The 7,361-nt window shown below is 44.0% G+C and overlaps 1 pseudogene; it reads right to left on the bottom strand.

The window, feature by feature from the left end:
- On the bottom strand, positions 1-5,190 carry LOC129822428 (extracellular calcium-sensing receptor-like; annotated as a pseudogene).
- Positions 5,191-7,361: the final 2,171 nt, after the last annotated feature.

Here is a 7,361-nt window from a genome sequence, read left to right as displayed (position 1 = left end):
GAAAATGACCATTCTAGTGTTTTTATTTATTTGTGTCTTTCTCTAGCATTGTGATAATTCATGTAAGACTGGAGATCCAAAGATATTAGAGAGCTGAATTGCTTATGACAACCAATGTAATATTACATGAAGGGTTGCCAATACATTACACGATACATGCAGCACAGACATAAATTCATTACAACACATTTCACTGAAACCTTGTTTTGTATTGATGGTGGTATCAATGCCACATGCCCATTGGTGTATTGACACACATTGGGTTGTGGCCCACAGGCCTATGAGGAGAGGTTTAAGAAGTCAATGTTGTTTTTGATGAGATAGTAGACCATGCTTGTCCAGAACAGGCCTGTGAGACAGAGGCTCAGTAAGGGGCTTGTGTGTGGGCTCCTGATCTGGACCTGGACTGGACAGCAGCAGTCACTGAGGGGGTCACTGAGGGGGCCTGTGGAAGCACACCAGGCTGTCAGTGGCCGCTGGGGTAGAGCAGTGAGAAACATCGGCTATGTCAAAAAATGAGATTTTCTTTCTGCTTCATTATTGTCATGACTTTCATAATGTGCGACCACACCCATGTAGATATGGCTGCTTGGCATAATGTGCTGTTGGATGTTTGTTCAGGACTTATTGGACTTATTGAACATCTATGTATCCATTAAAGATCTTGTTCACCAGGAGGCTCTTTCTCTTTCGAACCGTCTCTCACAATGTCTCATGAAGAGTCAGGAATGGAGTCCATGGCAGGAGCGGATTTACATTGGTTGATATCTCAGTCCATCACCAACCAACAAAACCCTTAGAACCTGCCCTCTACAAACGAATTAAGCTAAACAAGGAAGTGAAAGCAGGAAATCAGAAAGTTTGCACCTAGTTCTCACATGTAACCTTCATATTTTGCTAATTTGCACCCCAGTATCTCTACTTCCACATTCATCATCTGCACATCTATCATTCCAGTGTTTAATTGCTATATTGTAATTATTTCGCCACTATGGCCTATTTATTGCCTTACCTCCCTTATCCTACCTCATTTGCACACACTGTGTGGGACACCGTTTCTATTGTGTTATTGACTCCATGTTTGTTTATTCCATGTGTAACTCTGTGTTGTTGTTTGTGTCGCACTGCTTTGCTTTATCTTGGCCAGGTCACAGTTGTAAATGAGAACTTGATCTCAACTAGCTTACCTGATAAAATAAAGGTGAAAATTATAAAGAAATTATATATGCCAAAACTCAGAATCAGTTGGGGCTTCCTAAAAGTAATATGATCACATGAGATTTTTTTGGTATCAATTGAGCCTGGGGATGAGGTTAACCCATGACTGACTTTGAAATGATGTGTCTGTGTTTATTATAGAAAGACTTTGAATAGGTCAATGGTCAGTATTCATCCTGAAGGGCTCTGGTTGACGCCTTTCCCAAAATATGTTTCTTTAATATCGTTTGTCATTGGATGTCTTCCCCATCATATGTTTCTTGGTGTTTTGCTCTGGCCTCAGCAATATAATGAAACATTTAGGAGCAAATATGCAGAAAAGTAAACCAAAACTGGAGGCCAGAATAGCAAAGATCTCCACAGCTACAGTGAACTTCCCAGGAGAGCTGACATAAGCTGGGATGAAGGTGATCCAGACTGCACAGAATATGAGCATGCTGAAGGTGATGAATTTGGCCTCATTGAAGTTATCAGGCAGCTTTCGAGCCAGAAAAGCCAGCACAAAGCACAAGAGAGCCAGGAGTCCTATATACCCCAACACAGCCCAGAAACCAATAGCTGAACCCACATCACACTCTAGAATGACCTTTTCCTTATAGGTCTTCATGTTCTTGTAGGGGAAAGGAGGGGAGACTGTTAACCAAAGAACACAGATCAGAACCTGTATGAGAGTGAAAGCCAGAACACTGAGTCTCTGCTGTGGAGGACCAAACCATTTCATGATATTACTGGCTGGAAGTGTAGCCCTGAAGGCCATCAACACCACTATTGTTTTCCCCAGGACACAAGAGATGCAGAGGACGAAGGTGATCCCAAACGCTGTGTGACGCAGCATACAGGACCACTCAGAGGGCCGGCCAATGAAAGTAAGAGAACAAAGAAAACACAGAGTCAAGGAGAAGAGCAGCAGGAAGCTCAGCTCAGAGTTGTTGGCCCTGACGATGGGGGTGTCCTTATGAATTGAAAACACAACAGCTACCAGAGTAGTAACACCGGACCCCAGTAAGGAGAAAAACACCAGAACTATGCCCATCATTTCTTCATAGGAGAGGAATTCAACTGGTTTCAACACACAGTGGTCTCTTTTTTCATTTGACCAATACTCCAAGTCACATCGATAGCAGCCGTTAGAATCTGTAAGGAGATTAGAACGTCATTCATTCCATGAATCACTGTGTCATGTGTTTTTCCACATCTATTAGTCTTGTTGGGCAGTGACAGAGCTTGAAAGTATTGCAGGTAGCCCTAAATGCATTATATATTACCTGTGATGTTACTGATCTCTCCCTCCGCACATGGTACACAGTCATAACAGCATACAGGCTTTCCTTTCTGTACAGCCTTACGAGTGCCTGTGGGACAGCTCTCACTGCACACCCCTGCAGGTGCCTGTAGAGAAATACAACACGTCTGAATAATGGTGTATTTTATATAAATAAACGTGCAGAAATGATTTAATGTCACTACTTCTGAAAGTTATATTACCAATACAAAAAAAGACAATTGAGATAGACTATGTGGATTACGTAAACATTATAGAATGCATGTTTTACATTTGTAGTGGTTTGAGGTTTGCATGTGTTATGCTTTTGCAACGTAGTCAACAGGTATTTAGTCCTACCTCTGCCTGGCCCCCTGCCCAGACCAGTTTTCCCTTGTTGAAGGTAATGCGCTGTTCAGGGGGCATCGAGGAATCATACAGCCCCACAGCATGGAACTGCAGGGTCCCATTCTCCTCCTGCTGCCAGTTCACTAGCTCGTAGCACGCCACCACATCTCCGTTAGCATCGAACCAGATCTCCTCTCCTGTCTTTACTCTAAACCTCACCTCCTTCAGGTACTGTAGCACCTGCTCAACAACATGGAGAGAGACAGAGAGAGAGCGAACGAGAGAGCGAGAGAGCGAGAGAGCGAGAGAGCGAGAGAGCGAGAGCGAGAGCGAGAGAGCGAGAGAGAGAGAGAGAGAGAGAGAGAGAGAGTGAGAGAGTGAGAGAGATTGAGAGAGAGACATTGAGAGAGAGAGAGAGGCACAGAGACACAGAGAGACATAGACAGAGAGAGACAGATAGAGACAGAGAGACAGAGAGAAACACAAAGAGAGACAGAGAGACACAGAGAGACACAGAGAGACACAGAGAGAGACACCGCGAAAAATAAGAGTGGGATGATTCATATGATATGTTATTTATGTTTTGTTGTATCTGGAGCCTGCTCACCTGCTGTGGTGAGTAGACTGGTCTGTTGCCGCTGTCTGTGTCATTCTTTAAGTCTGTCAGTAGGTTGTGTAGAGCGTGTGCAATGGCATATACAGCTGTGTAAACTTTATTGGATATTCTCAGCTCTGACACGTCCGTGTATTGGTTCTTCAGCTTTGCTAAGCTCTCTGTTCCTGTGCACAGCGTGCTGCTGCCCCCCTCGAAGGAGCACTGGAACACAGACTCCCAGAACTCCCTGAGCAGGGTGTTGTCTGGCGCCTGGGAGGGGTGCACCTTGTCTAGGAACCCCTCCAGACCATCCAGCCTGGCATTCCTGATGGCAAAGCCCACCGCCCCCCTCAGGAAGCCGTAGGCCTTGTTCTCCGTCAGCACTCTGGCTGTGATCCAGGCCTCGCTGCCCACCCACTGCAGCCCTGGGTCTCCCTCCAGAGCCAACTCATTCAGCAGGGGGAGGAGGTCCCCCAAGCCAAGGAACAGCACCACCACCCTGGCTGTGGCCTTCCTGATCACCCTGACGGTTTCCAGGATCTTCTCTCGGGGGTCTGTGCGGTGGATGGCCTCTTGGTACTCTACACAGACCCCTTCATGCCACGCTGCCTCCATGAATGTGGCCATGCCGTTGTTTCCATAGTCATTGTTGCTGTTCACCACTCCCACCCAGTTCCATCCAAAGTGTTTGACCAGCTTTGCCAGGGCTCTGCTCTGGTAGAAGTCACTGGGGATGGTTCTGAAGAAGGAGGGGAACTTTTTTCTGTTACTCAGACACGCACAGGTGGCAAAGTGGCTGATCTGTGTGGAAGAAACAGGAAGATTTGAATTGATCTTTCCTACATAGCTGACATTGATTATACTACCTCTAAAGAGCCCAAACCAGAAGGTGTCTCACCACAGGGATGCTGAATGGTCCGACCAGGGATGATATTCCGATGGTGGATGTGGAGATTGACTCCGCTACAATACCCAACACGGCGGGAGATCTGGAGCAGGAGGAGGGGTCTCCCAGGCTGTCCTCAGGCCCAGGGCTGTTCATCAGGGCCAGGGCTGAGTGGATGGCAAGGGGGGCAGAGCCGCAGGAGTCATAGACCTGGTAACCCAGAGACAGTCCTGGGAGAAGATCACTGCTGTTGTTGATCTCCTCCAGGGCAAAGATCAGGGTCTGTGCAAACTGGAACTCACGTGGGTTGAAACTGGACAGCGGTAACAAACGCAAAAAAATAATTTGGTTGAAGCCAGGAATCACATATGCCACAATCACATATGCCAGCAAAACTGATATACTCATTTACATTTAAGTCATTTAGCAGACGCTCTTATCCAGAGCGACTTACTCGGTCGAGATGAGTTGAATAGTGTTTAGTATAACAGAAACAATTTGTATACTTGTTTTGTCCAAAGATAAATGCACAGATCATCTACAATAGTGCTATTAAGCATCGTGCCTAATTTCAGTGAAAGACTCTATCTTGATGAGAAATATTCCAAAACTGCTAAAAGTTCCCAAAGACAGTTTTTTTCAAAACCTACCTGATACAGGGTGTTTTCTCTGGTCTGGAGGTGAACGAATGGACCTTGAAGTGGGCATTCCTATGTAGAGGGAACACTGCCCCAATGTTGATGTCCCCCTCGGCAGACAGGAGAGGCAGAGCGGGTTGGCCCAGCAGAGAGCAGATTGTGGCTGGAGCAGCCATACCCCTCATCAACACCACCAGCAGCTGTAGAACCACGTCTGTTCTCAGTGCCATGCCAGCCTTCAGCAGGGCAGCTGTGTCTGTGAGGGCAGGCAAAAGGGTTCCTCTTTTATAGAGATGAAAGTGCCCCCTAAGACGCTGGAACTGCCCATACACTCCCTCTCAATGAGTGGGATGTGGTTCTAGTGTTTATTGTTTCCCCGGGGTACAGGATGAGAGAGGGAGGTGGGATAGTAATAGAGGCTGGGCTACGTTGCTAATATGAGCAAGCAGTGGATAGATAAGTGCAGGTTTCTGACATTGTGTATATAAAACATCATATCCATCATGCTTTTTCTAAAGTTTTTTTTGTATGCCAATTTAAAAACGAACATAAAACAAAAGAACAATTACATTTTATTTCAATCAAAAAATAATAACAAATGATATCTGTCATGACAATTTAAACACATACATAAAACAATAGAACAAGTACGGGATTAAAATAAATAATAATTGTTCTATTATTTTACGTGTGTGTTGAAATTGTTACACAAAATAAATAACATCTGGAAAAGCATGAAGCATATACATTTATATTTCCACAGTCAGACGTCTGCATTTATTTATCTACTGTTTGCTCATATTAGCAACGTAGCCCAGCCTCTGTCAGTATCCCAACTCCCTCTCTCATCATAGACAAGGTTTTTGTCCAGCTCACGGTTAGTCCCGGGGACGTAACCTGATGGTCACAAAGAAGGCCCTGATTGGTGACCCACTGATTCACATCACCGCTTGTTACTGTTGCAAGGCCCTGATTGGTGAACCACTGATCCAGCTCTTTGTCTTTGGTAATCCTAGGTACAAGCCCACACAGTGCTTTTAACCTGTCTAGCTCCAGCGTTCCGCTAGCGGAACTCCGCCCACATTCCACTGAAAAGGCAGAGCGCGAAATTCCAAAAATATTTTTGAGAAATATTTAACTTTCACACATTAACAAGTCCAATACAGCAAATGAATTACACACATCTAGTGAATCCAGTCAACATGTCCGATTTTTTAAAATGTTTTACAGCGAAAACACCACATATATTTATGTTAGCTCACCACCAAATACAAAAAAGGACAGACATTTTTCACAGCACAGGTAGCATGCACAAAGCCAACCTAACTAACCAAGAACCAACCAAACTAACCAACAAACAACTTCATCAGATGACAGTCCTATAACATCATATTACACAATACATATAGAGTTTGTTCGAAAATGTGCACATTTAGCGGAACAAATCGTGGTTATCCTGTTATGGCTGCAGGGGGCGTATTGAGTAGCCAGATTATATGTGCCAATTTCTAACGGCGTCGTACTCAATTCTTGCTCGTACAATATGCATATTATTATTACAATTGGATAGAAAACACTCTCTAGTTTCTAAAAACGTTTGAATTATTTCTCTGAGTGAAACATAAATCCTTCTGCAGCACTTTTCCTGACCAGGAAGTGAAATATCAGAAATCTATGCTCTGTTCAACTGCATGCCTATACATGGGCATGTGACGTAGGAGTCTACAAACACTTTCTACGCCTTCCCCTGGTTGTCAAGATGCGGTGAGAGAAGAAATTTCGTGTCTATCTTGGTCAGAGGTGGAATAAAAGGTATTTGTTTGACGTGACCGTTCATTTCCTGTTTCTGGAGCGCGCGAAAGAGGACATTGATATGGCTTCTGTTTAGCTGTTGTTATGAAATACGAACATCTCCGTCTTAGATTTGATTTGATACATGCCACCATATCATCGTAACGTATGTTTTTTCAATATAGTTTAATCAGATTATTGAAACTTTTTCGGGAGTTTTGCCGTGTTCCGTTTTCTAACTTTGTTGACGTTGGAGTAATCCGTGTCACTTGGCAAGTGCCCATGCTATATGAATGCTATATGAAGAGGGATATTTGCCGTTCCAGATCAAAACAACGACTATTCTGGACAAAGGACACCTTATCCAACATTCTGACAGTAGATTACCAAAAGTAAGAAACATTTTATGATGCTATTTCTAATATCTGTCGTGCATGTTGACTGGTCGTGGGCGCCCAAGTGTTTCTGGCTATTGTGGCTATGCTAATATCACGCTACATTTTGTTTGCGCTGTAAAACATTTAATAAATCGGAAATATTGTCTAGAATCACAAGATGCCTGTCTTTCAATTGCTGTACACTATGTATTTTTCAGAAATGTTTTATGATGAGTAATTAGGTATT

This window comes from Salvelinus fontinalis, chromosome 24 (genome assembly GCF_029448725.1).
Source record: "Salvelinus fontinalis isolate EN_2023a chromosome 24, ASM2944872v1, whole genome shotgun sequence".
NCBI classification, from domain to species: Eukaryota; Metazoa; Chordata; class Actinopteri; order Salmoniformes; family Salmonidae; genus Salvelinus; species Salvelinus fontinalis.
This window is presented reverse-complemented; position numbering and strand designations above follow the sequence as displayed.